The sequence below is a fragment of the Heliangelus exortis genome, chromosome 2 (genome assembly GCF_036169615.1).
Source record: "Heliangelus exortis chromosome 2, bHelExo1.hap1, whole genome shotgun sequence".
NCBI lineage: Eukaryota > Metazoa > Chordata > Aves > Apodiformes > Trochilidae > Heliangelus > Heliangelus exortis.
In genome coordinates this window covers 48,088,371-48,110,946 of record NC_092423.1, presented here as the reverse complement: position 1 = coordinate 48,110,946, position 22,576 = coordinate 48,088,371, and the positions used below count along the sequence as shown (strand labels likewise).

General features: G+C 45.0%; 1 protein-coding gene across 10 annotated transcripts in view; it reads left to right on the top strand.

Moving 5' to 3' along the window:
* The window catches only part of STARD3NL (STARD3 N-terminal like), an 89,132-nt gene that overhangs the window by 48,779 nt on the left and 17,777 nt on the right, over window positions 1-22,576 (top strand). The window lies entirely within an intron of this gene.

The following is a 22,576-nucleotide window of genomic DNA, read 5'->3' as shown; positions in this document are numbered from 1 at the left end:
GAAGCTTACACTTTTGTCACTTGGTCTCCCTCGGGTATCTTTACATGATCTCATCCTTTCACAAAGGAGTCTCAGGAGTTCCGATGGAGTCCCTAACCCTAACCTTAACCTTGATTCTTTTAAGACTCTTTCTGGAGTCTTTATGACCATGACTATGAACTTGGTTCATCTCACTTAGTGCTTTGTTAGACTATGCTCCTTGATCTGTTCTGACACTGTTGAGAACCCTTTGGAATTTTTCTGGAATTCCAACTGAGTCGATTTGACAGTATCTTTAAGGGCAAACTCTAGGGGTTAATTTGGGGGGGCTGATTTTTTCAAGTGAGCAAACTTTTTAAGGTTAACTAATTTTGAGGCTAATTTTGGAGGTTAATTTAGGGAGCTGTGTTAGACTCTACGTTGACCCATCATTTTAGTTTTCTTTTACTCTTTTTTCAGTATTTTTGGCCTCCTTGTATCTGGAGCGTTTAAGGAGTCCTCCTGGAGTCTATTAAAGCTCTTCTTTCCTCTTCTTGATGGAGCACTGCATTTGCTTTCTCTCACTCTGGGCTATTTTGCCTGTGTTATTTGATCCCTTATGACCCTATTAACACTTTTCATATTTTTAGCAGATCGGTCTGATTCCACGCTATCTTTATGGGTTAAAGTCAGGAATCATTTTGGAGGGCCAACTGTTTGAAGGAGAACTAAATTTCCCAGTTAAATAAATTGAGGACTAACTTTTGATTCTGAGAAATATGTTTTGATTCTTCTGTGACTATTATAGGACTCCTCTTTTACTCCTGGTGTCCTCCTTAATGTTGGGCTTTTAAAGGAGCCTTCCTTTGGTCTTTTAGGACTCTTCCCGGCCTCTCCTTGCCTTTGGCTCTTGATTAGCTTTTCCTGACTAAGCTACTTCAGTAGCTCTTTTGACTCTGTTAATCGTTTCCATATTTTTGGGAGTCCCATCTGCCTCCTTTTGAGTGTATCTTTAGGGGCTAGCTTGAGGTGTTTTATTTGGGGGGGCTAATCCTTAAGGGCTAATTACAGGAGATTAATTTTGAGGTTAATTTTTAAAAGGTGATTGTCTTTTAGAGGTTAGCTAAGTTTTTAGGGTTAAGTAACTTTTAAATTTTAACCAATTTGTAACTTTTTAGACTACTTTTTGTGGCTGCATTTTGGCTCTTTTTTCTAGGGTTCACCTCCTATTTCAGGCAAGGGTTTTTGGGGGTTTTGTTGTGTTTTGTGTTTCAGGTGATCTAATTCTTTCTGGTTGACTAATTTTGAGGTCATCTTTGGGGCCTTTTTAATCTGTGTTTTGACTGTCTTTAAGTGTTGTGCTCTGAAGTAGTTTTCATTGGGACTTTTTCTTGTCTTTATGCCTGGACACTCTAAGGACTTTTTTTCACGTTCTTTTAACTCTTCTGCCCCTCTTTTATTGACCCTTTTATTTTTTTTTACTCTTTCTTCCTATTCACTCTATCTTACTTTTTCTACTGATCTTTGAGTTTTAATTTTGTGTCTAACTTTTGAGGGCTGAGTTTTTAATCTACGTTGATTCCGTAGACATTCTCTCTCCTTTTGTTCTCCTTTGGGCCTTTGTGACATCATCACACGTCAACTCTTTAGGGATGATCCCTGTAAATCTTTTAGGACACTTCCCAGCTTCTTTTTGACTTTGACTCTGTAATTTCTTTGTCTTCCTCAGGGTTTTGTTTGCCTGTTCTATTTTTCTGCTTATGATCCTCTTAACCCTTTTGGGGTTAAAGCCCAGTGCCAGGGTTTTTAGGGCTCTTGCTATTCTCTATTTGGACTCTTCCAGGCCTTTTTCTGAGCTTTGCTGTGTAGTAGCTTTGTCTCTCTCCGGGATGCATTTGACTCTTTTTTTTCCTTATTTATGTGGTTTTGTCTTTTTTTTGCCCTTTTGGGATTTTTGGGAGTCCATCGGGACCCCATCTGGACTCCAGCTAGATGTTTTTTGACTCAGTTTTTCTCAATGTTTTTTACTCCTTCTGTCCTCCTTCTTTACTTTGCCCCCTCCGTCCAGGCTTCTGAACTCCTCCTGGCCTCTATTTAGAACTTTTTGTGGACTCTTTTTGGACTCTTCCCTTACCGTATTTTACCCTCTTTGGATTTTTGGGCTGCAGTTGGACTCCAGTAGGAATCTATTAGTAGTTCCTATCTTCCTGGCCTCCCCCCAGATGTGGGGCAGGCGGGCCACCTCCTGGAGCAGGAGCAGCAGCCCCTGGACAGAGTGGCCCAAAGGAGCCCTGGCAAGGGGCTGTGCTCAGTGCTGCAGAGGAAGGCAAAAAACCCCAGGGACACCTGTAAGGCGACGGTGGGGGAAAAAAAGCCTTCCTCCCCCCAGCTGCAGGGCAAGAGGGGCCATGGTGGTGGTGCAGGAGCATGAGGCAGTAACCCAGCCCAAATGGGCCAGAGGAGGCCTGACAAGGGGTCATGCTGAATGCTGCAGAGGAAGGCAAAAAACCCCCGGGGCCCAGGGCCAATCTGCCCCGGGGGAAAATTCCTTCCTGACCCCAGCAGAGCTGGCGATCGGCTGCTCCCTGAGCATCTGAGCAAGACGGCCTCCTTGACACAAGGGCACCTCCTGCAGCTGCTCAAGCCCAAATCTCCCTCAACCTGGAGCCATCTCCGGGGCTTCCCAGAGTGGCCACATGCAGCCAGCCTGATTGGCTTTGGGGACAAATCCTTTCCCGTGCCTGGTGAGACACCAGTGGGTGCTCCAAAGCACTGAGAGCCCTTGCAACATCTCTGCATCACTCACGGTTGCTGCCCCTGGCTGAGGAGGGGAAGAAGATGGTGAGCTCTGCAGAGCTCTTCAAGAAGCCATTCCCTTGGTCTCCATGGGTGTCCAGCTGATAGAATCCTAGTAGTCTGGGGTATCTCCATGTGTTGGTGGTGGTTCTCATCTGAGGCAGCCTTATCCAGCCTCCAGTCCTCCCTCAGCCCCCTTCCGTGGAATTCCAGGAGCTTCCTGAGGACTTGGACTCAGATGTGTTTGGGCTGCCCCAGGGCCAGCTCTGGCAGCAAACCCAGGAGGATGCCCCCTTTTATAGTGCCCCGGGGCATTGTGACTGCTGCTTTGCTGGTGGTGCCATTGTGAGATGGGGGTGATGGGGACAAACCCCATGCAGAGCCCCTCCCGCCACAGCCCCTCGCCCCAGGGCTTCCTTTGGGAAGGGCATTGGGTGCTGAGCCTGAGGCAGGCCCTGCCCTTGGAGGCCATGCTCTGGGCACAGCTGCTGGGTGTCCCTGATGCCTCCTCAGTCTTGGCTCCCAGTGACAAACCCAGTGCTGTTGCTTTTCTCTCAGGCTATGGCAGAAGGCTTATTTCTGTTGCTGTTACTGTTTGTATCTGGCTGCTGCTCTAAGAAGGCCAGCTACATCGTGCTCTGCTTTTTATTTATTGGCAGTGTTCCGGGCCAGACACTTCTGGTAAAATGCACCAGTGGTCCTCTTGCTGTGACACAGAGCATTAACTTTGAGTGGTTTTCTGTTAGTTGCAAGTTAGACTTTTTCAGGATTAATTTTTTTCTTTCGTAGACGTGGTATGTGGAGAAAGAAATACTTGGCCTTTTTAGTGATGCTGACATTTGTGAATTACTAAATTTGTAGTTCACATAGGTTGGTCATTTTTGGTTTTGGTGTATTTGGGCTAGAAAGTGGTTTTCTTGATTTCTGACGTTTATGAATTCTGAAGGGTCACACAATTGTTCTAAGGCTTCGTTTATGAGGCAGAATGTATTTAGACTTGGGCATTTTAAACTTTGTCACACCATCCTAGTGAAAGATCCATTTTTTGATACCTGTAATTGTTGAAACGTTTTACATGATCAAACCTATTTCTAGTGAGCAGGATTAATGAATATCAGTGAATTCACTCAGGAAGCACAATACTACCAGTGCTTTTGCAGAAGTTTGGTGACATGGTAATGGGAAATGTTGTGATAACAGAAGCTGTGATTCCTCATGTTTAACCAGCAGCTTAATCCCGCAGCTTAGCTGAGTCACTTTAAAGGATCACAGATGTCTTGTTAGTTGAAAAATCTTGTAAGAGTTTACCTTGTGTTCTAAAATGGATGTTTGTTTTTTTTTTTAAATAATGTCTTCCTGAAGCACTCTCTAAAGAATTCCCAGGCCTTGAGTTGGAGAAAACTTTTGCACCATTTTGTTGAATAGGTTTTGAGGGGGCTGATGGAATGCTGTGAGTTTCCCACAAGTAGGTCAAATGGGCAACATATTCGAGGAAGAATCTTGCACTTCTGTGCTAGCAGAAGAGAAGGGCTTTTCCTTGTCCAAGTAGCATCTAAGGTGGAGCCCTGGGACCCGTGTTTGTTGTTGAATTGGAGAAATCAAACAAACGTGTTGTACCTGTTATTTTGTGTAATAAGCCACTATCTTAGTTGATGTTTGAAGCAATCAGAAATTAATTGCAACTTAAATATTTGAACATTATGGTTATAATACCAGTTACTCTATTAAGCTCTCGTCTTGTAAGGATTTTTCTGTTTATTGTGACCCATAGTGTGTTGCTGCAGACTAAACAGGTAATAAAAGTAGTAATGGAAGGGTTTCTATCAGGAAAGAAATCCTTTGCTAAGGACAGGGAGAGGTAAAGAACTGGTGGGTTTTCTTTATCTCCTATATGAGGAGACCATGGCAAGGGAGTGCTTGATTGGTTTTTTTTTTGTTTTGTTAGGAATGGCTATTACTACTGCTTAAGTGTTTAACCTTTTCTCAGGAAAGGCTTTGTTTTAGTAGTGAAAGGTTGTGGTTTTCGCAATACTTTAGCATCTTGGCCACTGTATTGGCTGTATCATCCTGCATTTCTGATTGAAAATTTAAAAAAAAAAAATAAAGTCCAATTTTTTTTAAACCGTCACAGAAAACTCTTAAAGGTGGAAATTGTTGTGCAGCACTGTTGTCAGAGACTTAGATAAAAGGTGCTGAGGATTTGTTTTCAGTAGGTTTCACCAGCAGCTGTAACACAGTGTTACTTGGGGTGTGTAGTTAGGTTTCCCCAGACCAGGGTCTGCTTACTCGGTGCACTGAGCCACTCTGCACAGTGTCGAGGGATTTCTTTATTCCAGTTCTGCAGAGAAAGGGGTTCCTGGTGTTAAATCCACAGAGCTAGCACAGCTTCCTCATAACAGGGTTTCTTTTCTACACCAAAAAATGCTAAATGACCTGATCTCTAAGTATACCCAAACCCTTTGTCTACAGGATGGGTGCACTTGTTCTTTGCCTCCCCTTGAAGCAGCAGTGCTTCTACTTTTCCCTGGGCATGCCCAGAGGATGGGGGTCCTTCCACCCCGAGGGAGGGTATTTTAGTGTGTTAATGAGGTAAGTTGACAGTAAGTGGAATTGATGATTGTTTTCTGTTACCTGTTTTCCTTAGTGCTAAGTGACTTAAGGCTAAGTCTGCATCTTCGATGCAACTTTTACTCACACAATGATAAGCTGAGTGGACCCCCCACCCTCATCAACCCCTTTCCTGGTCTTTTTTGACAACTTTAAGTAGATATGGTTTCTCTGATGTTTTAAGTGGAAATAGCATTGCCATTTTCTAAAAAATACCTGCATGTAACACTTTCACTTTTGGTTTTCGTCGAAACTTCTTTTTTTTTTTCTTTCTGAAGTTAACTGGGAATTTAACCTGAAACACGTGGGCCAGCTCTTGCCATGTAGCAGTAAAGTCTTCTTGAGGCTCTGAGGACATTAAAGGAGTGCACTGCTAACCTTGCTTCTTTTCATCAGCTCCTTTTGTGGGCAGGGCTACAACTGGCTGGCAGCCAGTCCCCAGCAATATTCCTCAGGGCTGAAGCCTCGGGCCAGTTCCTTTCAATGTTTTTGTCAGTGATTTGGATGCAGGAGCTGAATGCAGTGTTAGATGGTTTGGAGATTGGTACCAATCTGGAAGGTGCTGTTGGCTGTCTTGAGGGAAGAGAGGTGTTGCAGAGGGATCCAGACAGGTTGGAGCATTGGGCTTTGATTGATGGGATGAAATTTAAAAAGCCAAAATGGTGTCTTCTGCCCGTAGGGCAGAGTAATGCTGGACACAGAGGAGTAAACTGGGAGAGGAGTAGCTGGAGAGCAGCCCTGCAGAAAGGGTTCTGGGAGGCTGATAGGAGGCTCAAGAGGAGTCAGCAGTGTGGCCTGGCAGCCAAGAGGGCAGAATTGCATCCTCAGGCACATCAAACATAACCCAGAGCAGCCATTCCAAAGAGACCAGGGTACTCAAGGCCCCATCCAGCCTGGTGTAGAGCAACTTCCAGGATGGGGGCAGTCGCAGCTTCCTTGGGCAGCCTGTTCTCACCTGTGTCTCACCACCATCACAATAAAGAATTTTTTCCTACTGTGTACCCTAAATATCTCCCGTCTTCAAGTTTTAAAACCTTTTCCCTCATACTCTCACTACACACCCATGTAGAAGGCCCTCCCCCAGCTTTCTCGTAGTCCCCCTTCAGATATTAGAAAGCTACAATATGTTGATGTTTCCTCTTCCCCAGGCTGAACAACCCCAATTTCCACAGCTTGTCTTCATCGGGGAGGTGCTCCAGCCCTCTGATCATTCTTGTGGCTCTCCTCTGGACATAGCTGCATGTCCCTGGAGCTCTATGTCCTTCTTATCCTGAGGGACTCCAGAACCAGACACAGTACTCCAGGTGGGGTGTCACAAGAAGAGAGTAGAGGGGGAGAATCACTTCACTCAGGCGAGTGTCTGTGCTTCTTTTGAAGCTGTCCAGGACACAGTTTGCTTTCTGGGCTGCAAGCACACAATGGTGGCTCATGTTAAGCTTGTGGTCCACCAGCACCCCCAAGTCCTTTTCCTCAGGGCTGTCCGCAATCCTTTCTCCTCACAACCTCTCTTTGTGCATGGGATTGCCTCAACCCAGGTGCAGAACCTTGCACTTGGCCTTGTGGAACTTCATGCAGTTTGCACGAGCCCACTTCTGGAGCCTGTCAAGGTCCCTCTGGATGGCATCCCTTGCCTCTAGCGTGGTGACTTCACCACACAGTTTGGTGTCATCAGCAGACTTGCTGAGGGTGCATTCAGTTCCACTCCATGTCACCAGTAAAGATGTTAAACGGCACTGGTCCGAGTACCAACCCTTGAGGATCAACACCAGCCCTCACACATCTCCATTTGGCCCCTGAGCCACTGATCACAACTTTTTGGGTGCAGCCATCCAGCCAGTTCCTTATCCAATGAGGGGTCCATTCATCAAACCAGTATCATCCCAATGGAGAGATCAGAATTGTCACACGGACAGCGCCAAATGCTTTGCACGGGTCCAGGTTGATGATGTCTGTTGCTTTGCCTTTGTCCACTGAGGCTGAGACCCCATCCTAAAAAGCCACCTAATGAGTCAGACAGGACTTGGAATTTGTGAAGCCGTGCTGGCTGTCACCAATCCCCCCTTTGTTATCCACATGCCCTAAGGAGGATCTCCTCCATGAGATGATGTTGCCAGGCACAGAGGTGAGACTGACTGGCCTGTAGTTCCCTGGCTCACCTTCCCTTTTCTTTTCCATGTTAAAAATGAGGGTTATATTTGCCCTCACCCAGTACCCTTAAAGGTACCTAAGGCGGTTCCGTTCCTGGTGCTGAATGAGTGCCATCTGCAGATCCGTGCACAGTTGTCCTGTTGGAGAGTTGGTGGCCTGCAGTTTGGTAGCATCCACTTCTCCCTTTTTGTCAGGCACTTGGATTAGGTGGTCATTGCAGGTCTGGTAACAGCTGAACTGTGCCACTCCACCTACTGCACTCAAGATGGCTCAAATAGTAATGAGACTGTTACTGGCCTGAAATGCCAGGGTTGTGTTTTGGTTTTTTTTCTCAAAACCACCGTCAAGGACACATAATACAACAGATACAAGTAGAAGCATTAATTTTTAATTTTTATTTTTTCAAAGTTACATTAATTTATCTTACTTTTCTTTTTTGGAGAGCTCTGTTAAACTTGGTTTTGACACCATTTGACTCATTGGACCTCCTACCTGACCCTTGTGGGAATTTTTGGGACTCTGCTCGGACTCCGGGTTGACTTTCTTTAACTCAACTTACCTGCACTCTCCCTTTTCCCCACCTTCTCCTTCCTGACTTGCTCCTTCTTTGTTTTTGTTGTGACTCTTCCTGGACTGTATTTCACTCTATTTAATCCTGTTTGGATAGTTGAGTTGACTCCACTTTATATCTTCCTGTCCTCTTCCTGCTTTGCATCCTTCTGCCTTGAGTCCTGCTGCCTGGCCTCTGTGTGCAGTCTTCGTAGCCTCTGTTATTACCATTCCTGGACTCTGCATAGGGCTCTTCCTGGCCTCTTTGGGACTTTGCTTCTCTCCTGGCTTTTTCTCCTTCTGGGATCCATTAAACTTGGTTTAAACGCACTCGACCCATTTTCCCTTTGAACTGCGCTTGTCTCTTGTGTAGCCACTTACCTGTTGATGCTGACTTGACTCTTCCTGCCTTTATTTTTTATGACTCTTTCTGAACTCCATGTTTTGTTTTGGGCTTTGTGTCCTCCTCATGACTGGCCTCTTTTAGTAGTCTTCGTGTAGCCTGTGCAGACTCTTCCTGCCCTCTCTTTCCTTTGGCTCTCGACTAGCTTTTTCTTATTAAGATTATTTGATCCTTTATGTTCCTATGAATCCATTTTCCATCAAACTTACCTTAGAGGTTAACTTATTTTGAGGGTAACACTTTAGTCAAACTTTTGGAGGGTGCTTTATTCCTCTTCTTTGAGTCTTCTTCTTTTGAGTCAAACTTTTGGGGACTGCTTTATTCCTCTTCTTTGAGTCTTCTTGTTTTATTCCTTTTTCTTTGAGAGTTTGGGACTTTGTTTGTCTACTGGCTTTGTCTCTCTGGGGGATCCATTAAACTTGGTTTAAATGCACTCAACTCCTTTTCTCTTTGAACTGCACTTGTCTCTAGTGTAGCCACTTACCTGTAGATGCTGACTTGACTCTTCCTGCCTTTATTTTTTATGACTCTTCCTGAACTCCATGTCTTGTTTTAGGCTTTGTGCCCTCCTCATGGCTGGGCTCTTTTAGTAGTCTTCCTATAGCCTGTGCAGACTCTTCCTGCCCTCTCTTTGCCTTTGGCTCTAGACTTTTTCTTATTAAGATTATATGATCCTTTATGTCTCTCCGGATCCTTTTCAGTCAGACTTACCTTAGAGGTTAACTCATTTTGAGGGTAACTTTTTAGTCAAACTTTTGGAGACTGCTTTTTTTCTCTTCTTTGCATCTTCTCTGAATCTCCTCTGAGTCTTTGTGTCCTTCTCATGGCTGTGCTCTTTAAGGAGTCTTCCTGTATTCTCTGAGGACTGATTCTTCTTGGCTGCTCTGACTTTTGTGTGTTCTCTGTTTGTCCCTTTTTGGGATTTGACGTTGTTATTTGATGCCTCATGGCCCTATTTCCCCTTTAGGAATTTAGGGTGGGCCATTGGACACTGTTTGACTGAATTTTTATAAAGGCTGACTTCTGGGGTTAATTTTTGGGTGCCAGGTTTTTGAGGCAATGTAACGTTTAAGGTTGGCTATGTTTTGGAGGCTGTGTTTAGACTGTTGTTTGGCTGTTCTTGGAGTCTTTGTGTCGTCCACATGCCTGGTTGCTTGAACCATGCCTGGTTGCATCTTGTAGCCTGTGAGGACTCTTCCTGGCCTCTCCTTGCCTTTGGCTCTGAAGTAGCTTTTTCATACCTACCACTTGAGCTCTTATGGCTCCGTGAATCCTTTCTGTATTTTTGGGAATGCCATCTGACTCCATTTTCCTGTGTCTTCTAAGGGCTAACGTGAGTTGTTTCTTTTTTGGTTCTGATTTCTGGATGGTAATTATCTTTGGATGTTGAACTTACCTGGAGAGGTTAGCTCATTTTGAGGCTAAGATATTAGGCTATCTTTTGGGGACTGGGTTTTGCCTCTTCTTTGAGTCTTCTTTAATTCCTCCTTGAGCCCTATTTGAGTTTTTTTTCAGGCTTCTATAAGTGTTTGTGTCCTCCTCATTGCTGGCCTCTTTAGTAGTCTTCCTGTAGCCTGTGCAGGCTCTTCCTGCCTTCTCTATGCCTTTGGCTCTTGACTAGCTTTTTCTTTGTAAGATACTTGATCCTTTATGTCCCTATGGATCCTTTTCAGTCACACTTACCTTAGAGGTTAACTCATTTTGAAGCTTACACTTTTGTCACTTGGTCTCCCTCGGGTATCTTTACATGATCTCATCCTTTCACAAAGGAGTCTCAGGAGTTCCGATGGAGTCCCTAACCCTAACCTTAACCTTGATTCTTTTAAGACTCTTTCTGGAGTCTTTATGACCATGACTATGAACTTGGTTCATCTCACTTAGTGCTTTGTTAGACTATGCTCCTTGATCTGTTCTGACACTGTTGAGAACCCTTTGGAATTTTTCTGGAATTCCAACTGAGTCGATTTGACAGTATCTTTAAGGGCAAACTCTAGGGGTTAATTTGGGGGGGCTGATTTTTTCAAGTGAGCAAACTTTTTAAGGTTAACTAATTTTGAGGCTAATTTTGGAGGTTAATTTAGGGAGCTGTGTTAGACTCTACGTTGACCCATCATTTTAGTTTTCTTTTACTCTTTTTTCAGTATTTTTGGCCTCCTTGTATCTGGAGCGTTTAAGGAGTCCTCCTGGAGTCTATTAAAGCTCTTCTTTCCTCTTCTTGATGGAGCACTGCATTTGCTTTCTCTCACTCTGGGCTATTTTGCCTGTGTTATTTGATCCCTTATGACCCTATTAACACTTTTCATATTTTTAGCAGATCGGTCTGATTCCACGCTATCTTTATGGGTTAAAGTCAGGAATCATTTTGGAGGGCCAACTGTTTGAAGGAGAACTAAATTTCCCAGTTAAATAAATTGAGGACTAACTTTTGATTCTGAGAAATATGTTTTGATTCTTCTGTGACTATTATAGGACTCCTCTTTTACTCCTGGTGTCCTCCTTAATGTTGGGCTTTTAAAGGAGCCTTCCTTTGGTCTTTTAGGACTCTTCCCGGCCTCTCCTTGCCTTTGGCTCTTGATTAGCTTTTCCTGACTAAGCTACTTCAGTAGCTCTTTTGACTCTGTTAATCGTTTCCATATTTTTGGGAGTCCCATCTGCCTCCTTTTGAGTGTATCTTTAGGGGCTAGCTTGAGGTGTTTTATTTGGGGGGGCTAATCCTTAAGGGCTAATTACAGGAGATTAATTTTGAGGTTAATTTTTAAAAGGTGATTGTCTTTTAGAGGTTAGCTAAGTTTTTAGGGTTAAGTAACTTTTAAATTTTAACCAATTTGTAACTTTTTAGACTACTTTTGGGGTCTGCATTTTGGCTCTTTTTTCTAGGGTTCACCTCTTATTTCAGGCAAGGGTTTTTGGGGGTTTTGTTGTGTTTTGTGTTTCAGGTGATCTAATTCTTTCTGGTTGACTAATTTTGAGGTCATCTTTGGGGCCTTTTTTATCTGTATTTTGACTGTTCTTTAAGTGTTGTGCTCTGAAGTAGTTTTCATTGGGACTTTTTCTTCTCTTTATGCCTGGACACTCTAAGGACTTTTTTTCACGTTCTTTTAACTCTTCTGCCCCTCTTTTATTAACTCTTTTTTTACTCTTTCTTCCTGTTCATTTTATCTTACTTTTTCTACTGAACTTTGAGTTTTAATTTTGTGTCTAACTTTTGAGGGCTGAGTTTTCAATCTACGTTGATTCCGTAGACATTCTCTCTCCTTTTGTTCTCCTTTGGGCCTTTGTGACATCATCACACCTCAACTCTTTAGGGATGATCCCTGTAAATCTTTTAGGACACTTCCCAGCTTCTTTTTGACTTTGACTCTGTAATTTCTTTGTCTTCCTCAGGGATTTGTTTGCCTGTTCTATTTTTCTGCTTATGATCCTCTTAACCCTTTTGGGGTTAAAGCCCAGTGCCAGGGTTTTTAGGGCTCTTGCTATTCTCTATTTGGACTCTTCCAGGCCTTTTTCTGAGCTTTGCTGTGTAGTAGCTTTGTCTCTCTCCGGGATGCATTTGACTCTTTTTTTACCTTATTTATGTGGTTTTGTCTTTTTTTTGCCCTTTTGGGATTTTTGGGAGTCCATCGGGACCCCATCTGGACTCCAGCTAGATGTTTTTTGACTCCATTTTTCTCTTTTTTACTCCTTCTGTCCTCCTTCTTTACTTTGCCCCCTCCGTCCAGGCCTCTGAACTCCTCCTGGCCTCTATTTAGAACTTTTTGTGGACTCTTTTTGGACTCTTCCCTTACCGTATTTTACCCGCTTTGGATTTTTGGGCTGCAGTTGGACTCCAGTAGGAATCTATTAGTAGTTCCTATCTTCGTGGCCTCCCCCCAGATGTGGGGCAGGAGGGCCACCTCCTGGAGCAGGAGCAGCAGCCCCTGGACAGAGTGGCCCAAAGGAGCCCTGGCAAGGGGCTGTGCTCAGTGCTGCAGAGGAAGGCAAAAAACCCCAGGGACACCTGTAAGGCGACGGTGGGGGAAAAAAAGCCTTCCTCCCCCCAGCTGCAGGGCAAGAGGGGCCACGGTGGTGGTGCAGGAGCATGAGGCAGTAACCCAGCCCAAATGGGCCAGAGGAGGCCTGACAAGGGGTCATGCTGAATGCTGCAGAGGAAGGCAAAAAACCCCCGGGGCCCAGGGCCAATCTGCCCCGGGGGAAAATTCCTTCCTGACCCCAGCAGAGCTGGCGATCGGCTGCTCCCTGAGCATCTGAGCAAGACGGCCTCCTTGACACAAGGGCACCTCCTGCAGCTGCTCAAGCCCAAATCTCCCTCAACCTGGAGCCATCTCCGGGGCTTCCCAGAGTGGCCACATGCAGCCAGCCTGATTGGCTTTGGGGACAAATCCTTTCCCGTGCCTGGTGAGACACCAGTGGGTGCTCCAAAGCACTGAGAGCCCTTGCAACATCTCTGCATCACTCACGGTTGCTGCCCCTGGCTGAGGAGGGGAAGAAGATGGTGAGCTCTGCAGAGCTCTTCAAGAAGCCAATCCCTTGGTCTCCATGGGTGTCCAGCTGATAGAATCCTAGTAGTCTGGGGTATCTCCATGTGGTGGTGGTGGTTCTCATCTGAGGCAGCCTTATCCAGCCTCCAGTCCTCCCTCAGCCCCCTTCTGTGGAATTCCAGGAGCTTCCCGAGGACTTGCACTCAGATGTGTTTGGGCTGCCCCAGGGCCATCTCTGGCAGCAAACCCAGGAGGATGCCCCCTTTTATAGTGCCCCGGGGCATTGTGACTGCTGCTTTGCTGGTGGTGCCATTGTGAGATGGGGGTGATGGGGACAAACCCCATGCAGAGCCCCTCCCGCCACAGCCCCTCGCCCCAGGGCTTCCTTTGGGAAGGGCATTGGGTGCTGAGCCTGAGGCAGGCCCTGCCCTTGGAGGCCATGCTCTGGGCACAGCTGCTGGGTGTCCCTGATGCCTTCTCAGTCTTGGCTCCCAGTGACAAACCCAGTGCTGTTGCTTTTCTCTCAGGCTATGGCAGAAGGCTTATTTCTGTTGCTGTTACTGTTTGTATCTGGCTGCTGCTCTAAGAAGGCCAGCTACATCGTGCTCTGCTTTTTATTTATTGGCAGTGTTCCGGGCCAGACACTTCTGGTAAAATGCACCAGTGGTCCTCTTGCTGTGGCACAGATCATTAACGTTGAGTGGTTTTCTATTAGTTGCAAGTTAGACTTTTTCAGGATTAATTTTTTTCTTTCGTAGACGTGGTATGTGGAGAAAGAAATATTTGGCCTTTAGTGATGCTGACTTTTGTGAATTACTAAATTTGTAGTTCACATAGGTTGGTCATTTTTGGTTTTGGTGTATTTGGGCTAGAAAGTGGTTTTCTTGATTTCTGACGTTTATGAATTCTCAAGGGTCTAGGCATGAGTTTTTCAGGAGTTTCACACATTTTTTCTAAGGCTTTTTTTAGATCCATTTTAGATCCATTTAGATCCATTTTAATACCTGTAATTATTGAAATGTTTTACATGATCAGGCATATTTCTAGTGAGCAGGATTAATGAATATCAGTGAATTCACTCAGGAAGCACAATACTACCAGTGCTTTTGCAGAAGTTTGGTGACATGGTAATGGGAAATGTTGTGATAACAGAAGCTGTGATTCCTCATGTTTAACCAGCAGCTTAATCCCACAGCTTAGCTGAGTCACTTTAAAGGATCACAGATGTCTTGTTAGTTGAAAAATGTTGTAAGAGTTTACCTTGTGTTCCAAAATGGATGCTTGTTTTTTGTTTTTAAATACTGTTTTCCTGAAGCACTCTCTAAAGGATTCCCAGGGCTTGAGTTGGAGAAAACTTTTGCACCATTTTGTTGACTAGGTTTTGAGGGGGCTGATGGAATGCTGTGTGTTTCCCACAAGTAGATCAAATGGGCAACATATTTCAGGAAGAATCTTGCACTTCTGTGCTAGCAAAAAGAAGGGCTTTTCCTTGTCCACGTAGCAACTAACCTGGAGCCCTGGGACCCGTGTTTGTTGTTGAATTGGAGAAATCAAACGTCTCATACATGTTATTGTGTGTAATAAAGCAGTATCCTAGTTGATGTTTGAAGCAATCAGAAATTAACTGCAACTTAAATATTTGAACATTATGGTTATAATACCAGTTACCGTATTAAGCTCTGGTCTTGTAAGGATTTTTCTGTTTACTGTGACCCATAGTGTGTTGCTGCAGACTAAACAGGTAATAAAAGTAGTAATGGAAGGGTTTCTATCAGGAAAGAAATCCTTTGCTAAGGACAGGGAGAGGTAAAGAACTGGTGGGTTTTCTTTATCTCCTATATGAGGAGACCATGGCAAGGGAGTGCTTGATTGGTTTTTTTTTTGTTTTGTTAGGAACGGCTATTGCTACTGCTTAAGTGTTTAACCTTTTCTCAGGAAAGACTTTGTTTTAGTAGTGAAAGGTTGTGGTTTTCACAATACTTTAGCATCTTGGCCACTGTATTGGCTGTATCATCCTGCATTTCTGATTGAAAATTAAAAAAAAAAAAAAAAATCCAATTTTTTTTAAACCGTCACAGAAAACTCTTAAAGGTGGAAATTGTTGTGCAGCACTGTTGTCAGAGACTTACATAAAAGGTGCTGAGGGTTTGTTTTCAGTAGGTTTCAACAGCAGCTGTAACACAGTGTTACTTGGGGTGTGTAGTTAGGTTTCCCCAGACCAGGGTCTGTTTACTCAGTGCACTGAGCCGCTCTGCATAGAGTCGAGGGATTTCTTCATTCCAGTTCTGCAGAGAAAGGGGTTCCTGGTGATAAATCCACAGAGCGAGCACAGCTTCCTCATAACAGGGTTTCTTTTCTACGCCAAAAAATGCTAAATGACCTGATCTCTAAGTGTACCCAAACCCTTTGTCTACAGGATGGGTGCGCTTGTTCTTTGTTTCCCCTTGATGCAGCAGTGCTTCTACTTTTCCCTAGGCATGCCCAGAGGATGGGGGTCCTTCCACCCCGAGGGAGGGTATTTTAGTGTGTTAATGAGGTAAGTTGACAGTAAGTGGAATTAATGATTGTTTTCTGTTACCTGTTTTCCTTAGTGCTAAGTGACTTAAGGCTAAGTCTGCATCTTCCATTCAAATTTACTCACACAAAGATAAACTGAGTGGACTGCCCACCCTCATCAACCCCTTTCCTGGTCTTTTTTGACAACTTTAAGTAGATATGGTTTCTCTGATGTTTTAAGTGGAAATATCATTGCCATTTTCTAAAAAGTACCTGCATGTAACACTTTCACTTTTGGTTTTCGTCGAAACTTCTTTTTTTTTTTTCTTTCTGAAGTTAACTGGGAATTTAACCTGAAACACGTGGGCCAGCTCTTGCCATGTAGCAGTAAAGTCTTCATGAGGCTCTGAGGGCCTGAAAGGAGCGCAGTGCTAACCCTGCTTCTTTTCATCAGCTCCTTTTGTGGGCAGGGCTACAACTGGCTGGCACCCAGTCCCCAGCAGTATTCCTCAGGGCTGAAGCCTCGGGCCAGTTCCTTTCAATGTTTTTGTCAGTGGTTTGGATGCAGAAGCTGAATGCAGTGTTAGATGGTTTGGAGATTGGTACCAATCTGGAAGGTGCTGTTGGCTGTCTTGAGGGAAGAGAGGTGTTGCAGAGGGATCCAGACAGGTCGGAGCATTGGGCTTTGATTGATGGGATGAAATTTAAAAAGCCAAAATGGTGTCTTCTGCCCGTAGGGCAGAGTAATGCTGGACACAGAGGACTAAACTGGGAGAGGAGTAGCTGGAGAGCAGCCCTGCAGAAAGGGTTCTGGGAGGCTGATAGGAGGCTCAAGAGGAGTCAGCAGTGTGGCCTGGCAGCCAAGAGGGCAGAATTGCATCCTCAGGCACATCGAACATAACCCAGAGCAGCCATTCCAAAGAGACCAGGGTACTCAAGGCCCCATCCAGCCTGGTGTAGAGCAACTTCCAGGGTGGGGGCAGTCGCAGCTTCCTTGGGTAGCCTGTTCTCACCTGTGTCTCACCACCATCACAATAAAGAATTTTTTCCTAATGTGTAACCTAAATATCTCCCGTCTTCAAGTTTTAAACCCTGTCCCCTCGTACTCTCACTACACACCCATGTAGAAGGCCCTCCCCCAGCTTTCTCGTAGTCTCCCTTCAGATATTAGAAAGCTACAATATGTTGATGTTTCCTCTTCCCCAGGCTGAACAACCCCAATTTCCACAGCTTGTCTTCATCGGGGAGGTGCTCCCGCCTTCTGAGCATTCTCCTCCGGACATAGCTCCATGTCCCTGGAGCTCTATGTCCTTCTTATCCTGAGGGACTCCAGAACCAGACACAGTACTGCAGGTGGGGTGTCACAAGAAGAGAGTAGAGGGGGAGAATCACTTCACTCAGGCGAGTGTCTGTGCTTCTTTTGAAGCTGTCCAGGACACAGTTTGCTTTCTGGGCTGCAAGCACACACTGATGGCTCATGTTAAGCTTGTTGGTCCACCAGCACCGCCAAGTCCTTTTCCTCAGGGCTGTCCGCAGTCCTTTCTCCTCGCAGCCTCTCTTTGTGCATGGGATTGCCTCAACCCAGGTGCAGAACCTTGCACTTGGCCTTGTAGAACTTCATGCAGTTTGCACGAGCCCACTTCTGGAGCCTGTCAAGGTCCCTCTGGATGGCATCCCTTGCCTCTAGCGTGGTGACTTCACCACACAGTTTGGTGTCATCTGCAGACTTGCTGAGGGTGCATTCAGTTCCACTCCATGTCACCAGTAAAGATGTTAAATGGCACTGGTCCGAGTACCAACCCTTGAGGAACAACACCACCCCTCACACATCTCCATTTGGCCCCTGAGCCACTGATCACAACTTTTTGGGTGCAGCCATCCATCCAGTTCCTTATCCAATGAGGGGTCCATTCATCAAACCAGTATCATCCCAATGGAGAGATCAGAATTGTCACACGGACAGCATCAAATGCTTTGCACAGGTCCAGGTTGATGATGTCTGTTGCTTTGCCTTTGTCCACTGAGGCTGAGACCCCATCCTAAAAAGCCACCTAATGAGTCAGACAGGACTTGGAATTTGTGAAGCCGTGCTGGCTGTCACCAGTCACCCCTTTGTTATCCACATGCCCTAAGGAGGATGATGTTGCCAGGCACAGAGGTGAGGCTGACTGGCCTGTAGTTCCCTGGCTCACCTTCCCTTTTCTTTTCCATGTTAAAAATGAGGGTTATATTTGCCCTCACCCAGTACCCTTAAAGGTACCGAAGGCGGTTCCGTTCCTGGTGCTGAATGAGTGCCATCTGCAGATCCGTGCACAGTTGTCCTGGTGGAGAGTTGGTGGCCTACAGTTTGGTAGCATCCACTTCTCCCTTTCTGTCAGGCACTTGGACTAGGTGGTCATTGCAGGTCTGGTAACAGCTGAACTGTGCCACTCCATCTACTGCACTCAAGATGGCTCAAATAGTAATGAGACTGTTACTGGCCTGAAATGCCAGGGTTGTGTTTTGGTTTTTTTTCTCAAAACCACTCTCAAGGACACATAATACAACAGATAAAAGTAGAAGCATTAATTTTTAATTTTTTTTTTTTTTTTTTTTCAAAGTTACATTATTTTATCTTACTTTTCATTTTTGGAGGGCTCTGTTAAACTTGGTTTGACACCATTTGACTCATTGGACCTCCTACCTGACCCTTGTGGGAATTTTTGGGACTCTGCTCGGACTCCGGTTTGACTTTCTTAAACTCAACTTACCTGCACTCTCCCTTTTCCCCACCTTCTCCTTCCTGACTTGCTCCTTCCTTATTTTTGTTGTGACTCTTCCTGGACTGTATTTCGTAGCCTCTGTTATTACCATTCCTGGACTCTGCATAGGGCTCTTCCTGGCCTCTTTGGGACTTTGCTTCTCTCCTGGCTTTTTCTCCTTCTGGGATCCCGTAAACTTGGTTTAAACGCACTCGACCCATTTTCCCTTTGAACTGCACTTGTCTCTTTTGTAGCCACTTACCTGTTGATGCTGACTTGACTCTTCCTGCCTTTATTTTTTCAGGACTTTTCCTGAACTCCATGTCTTGTTTTGGGCTTTGTGTCCTCCTCATGGCTGGGCTCTTTTAGTAGTCTTTGTGTGGCCTGTGCAGACTCTTCCTGCCCTCTCTTTGCCTTTGGCTCTTGACTAGCTTTTTCTTATTAAGATTATTTGATCCTTTATGTCCCAATGGATGCTTTTCAGTCAAACTTACCTTAGAGGTTAACTTATTTTGAGGGTAACACTTAGTCAAACTTTTGGAGGCTGCTTTATTCCTCTTCTTTGAGTCTTCTTCTTTTGAGTCAAACTTTTGGGGACTTCTTTATTCCTCTTCTTTGAGTCTTCTTCTTTTATTGCTTTTTCTTTGAGAGTTTGGGACTTTGTTTGTCTACTGGCTTTGTCTCTCTGGGAGATCCATTAAACTTGGTTTAAATGCACTCAACCCATTTTCTCTTTGAACTGCACTTGTCTCTTGTGTAGCCACTTACCTGTTGATGCTGACTTGACTCCTCCTGCCTTGATTTTTCAGGACTTTTCCTGAACTCCATGTGTTCTTTTAGGCTTTGTGCCCTCCTCATGGCTGGCCTCTTTTAGTAGTCTTTGTGTAGCCTGTGTAGACTCTTCCTGCCCTCTCTTTCCTTTGGCTCTAGACTTGTTCTTATTAAGATTCTATGATCCTTTATGTCTCTCCGGATCCTTTTCAGTCAAACTTACCTTAGAGGTTAACTCATTTTGAGGGTAACTTTTTAGTCAAACTTTTGGAGACTGCTTTTTTCCTCTTCTTTGCATCTTCTCTGAATCTCCTCTGAGTCTTTGTGTCCTTCTCATGGCTGTGCTCTTTAAGGAGTCTTCCTGTATTCTCTGAGGACTGATTCTTCTTGGCTGCTCTGACTTTTGTGTGTTCTCTGTTTGTCCCTTTTTGGGATTTGACGTTGTTATTTGATGCCTCATGGCCCTATTTCCCCTTTAGGAATTTAGGGTGGGCCATTGGACACTGTTTGACTGAATTTTTATAAAGGCTGACTTCTGGGGTTAATTTTTGGGTGCCAAGTTTTTGAGGCAATGTAACCTTTTAGGTTGGCTATGTTTTGGAGGCTGTGTTTAGACTGTTGTTTGGGTGTTCTTGGAGTCTTTGTGTCGTCCACATGCCTGGTTGCTTGAACTATGCCTGGTTGCATCTTGTAGCCTGTGAGGACTCTTCCTGGCCTCTCCTTGCCTTTGGCTCTGAAGTAGCTTTTTCATACCTACCACTTGAGCTCTTATGGCTCCGTGAATCCTTTCTGTATTTTTGGGAATGCCATCTGACTCCATTTTCCTGTGTCTTCTAAGGGCTAACGTGAGTTGTTTCTTTTTTGGTTCTGATTTCTGGATGGTAATTATCTTTGGATGTTGAACTTACCTGGAGAGGTTAGCTCATTTTGAGGCTAAGATATTAGGCTATCTTTTGGGGACTGTGTTTTGCCTCTTCTTTGAGTCTTCTTTAATTCCTCCTTGAGCCCTGTTTGAGTTTTTTTTCAGGCTTCTATAAGTGTTTGTGTCCTCCTCATGGCTGGGCTCTTTAGTAGTCTTCCTGTAGGCTGTGCAGACTCTTCCTGCCATCTCTTTGCCTTTGGCTCTTGACTAACTTACCTTAGTGAGATACTTGATCCTTTATGTCCCTATGGATCCTTTTCAGTCACACTTACCTTAGAGATTAACTCATTTTGAAGCTTACATTTTTGTCACTTGGTCTCCCTCGGGTCTCTTTACATGATCTCATCCTTTCACAAAGGAGTCTTAGGAGTCCCGATGGGGTCCCTAACCCTAACCCTAACCTTGATTCTCTTAAGACTCTTTCTGGAGTCTTTATGACCATGACTATGAACTTGCTTCATCTCACTTAGTGCTTTGTTAGACTATGCTCCTTGATCTGTTCTGACACTGTTGAGAACCCTTTGGAATTTTTCTGGAATTCCAACTGAGTCGATTTGACAGTATCTTTAAGGGCAAACTCTAGGGGTTAATTTGGGGGGGCTGATTTTTTCAAGTGAGCAAAGTTTTTACGGTTAACTAATTTTGAGGCTAATTTTGGAGGTTAATTTAGGGAGCTGTGTTAGACTCTACGTTGACCCATCATTTTAGTTTTCTTTTACTCTTTTTTCAGTATTTTTGGCCTCCTTGTATCTGGAGCGTTTAAGGAGTCCTCCTGGAGTCTATTAAAGCTCTTCTTTCCTCTTCTTGATGGAGCACTGCATTTGCTTTCTCTCACTCTGGGCTATTTTGCCTGTGTTATTTGATCCCTTATGACCCTATTAACACTTTCCATATTTTTAGCAGATCGATCTGATTTCACGCTATCTTTATGGGTTAAAGTCAGGAATCATTTTGGAGGGCCAACTGTTTGAAGGCGAACTAAATTTCCCAGTTAAATAATTTTAGGACTAACTTTTGATTCTGAGAAATATGTTTTGATTTTTCTATGAGTATTATAGGACTCCTCTTTTACTCCTGGTGTCCTCCTTAATGTTGGGCTTTTAAAGGAGCCTTCCTTTGGTCTTTTAGGACTCTTCTCGGCCTCTCCTTGCCTTTGGCTCTTGATTAGCTTTTCCTGACTAAGCTACTTCAGTAGCTCTTTTGGCTCTATTAAACGTTTCCATATTTTTGGGAGTCCCATCTGCCTCCTTTTGACTGTATCTTTAGGGGCTAGCTTGAGGTGTTTTATTTGGGGGGGCTAATCCTTAAGGGCTAATTACAGGAGATTAATTTTGAGGTTAATTTTTAAAAGGTGATTGTCTTTTAGAGGTTAGCTAAGTTTTTAGGGTTAAGTAACTTTTAAATTTTAACCAATTTGTAACTTTTTAGACTACTTTTTGTGGCTGCATTTTGGCTCTTTTTTCTAGGGTTCACCTCTTATTTCAGGCAAGGGTTTTTGGGGGGTTTTGTTGTGTTTTGTGTTTCAGGTGATCTAATTCTTTCTGGTTGACTAATCTTGAGGTCATCTTTGGGGCCTTTTTTATCTGTATTTTGACTGTTCTTTTGACTCTTTTTTTACCTTATTTATGTGGTTTTGTCTTTTTTTGCCCTTTGGGATTTTTGGGAGTCCATCGGGACCCCATCTGGACTCCAGCTAGATGTTTTTTGACTCAGTTTTTCTCAATGTTTTTTACTCCTTCTGTCCTCCTTCTTTACTTTGCCCCCTCCGTCCAGGCTTCTCAACTCCTCCTGGCCTCTATTTAGAACTTTCTGTGGACTCTTTTTGGACTCTTCCCTTACCGTATTTTACCCTCTTTGGATTTTTGGGCTGCAGTTGGACTCCAGTAGGAATCTATTAGTAGTTCCTATCTTCGTGGCCTCCCCCCAGATGTGGGGCAGGCGGGCCACCTCCTGGAGCAGGAGCAGCAGCCCCTGGACAGAGTGGCCCAAAGGAGCCCTGGCAAGGGGCTGTGCTCAGTGCTGCAGAGGAAGGCAAAAAACCCCAGGGACACCTGTAAGGCGACGGTGGGGGAAAAAAAGCCTTCCTCCCCCCAGCTGCAGGGCAAGAGGGGCCACGGTGGTGGTGCAGGAGCATGAGGCAGTAACCCAGCCCAAATGGGCCAGAGGAGGCCTGACAAGGGGTCATGCTGAATGCTGCAGAGGAAGGCAAAAAACCCCCGGGGCCCAGGGCCAATCTGCCCCGGGGGAAAATTCCTTCCTGACCCCAGCAGAGCTGGCGATCGGCTGCTCCCTGAGCATCTGAGCAAGACTGCCTCCTTGACACAAGGGCACCTCCTGCAGCTGCTCAAGCCCAAATCTCCCTCAACCTGGAGCCATCTCCGGGGCTTCCCAGAGTGGCCACATGCAGCCAGCCTGATTGGCTTTGGGGACAAATCCTTTCCCGTGCCTGGTGAGACACCAGTGGGTGCTCCAAAGCACTGAGAGCCCTTGCAACATCTCTGCATCACTCACGGTTGCTGCCCCTGGCTGAGGAGGGGAAGAAGATGGTGAGCTCTGCAGAGCTCTTCAAGAAGCCAATCCCTTGGTCTCCATGGGTGTCCAGCTGATAGAATCCTAGTAGTCTGGGGTATCTCCATGTGTTGGTGGTGGTTCTCATCTGAGGCAGCCTTATCCAGCCTCCAGTCTCTCCCTCAGCCCCCTTCCGTGG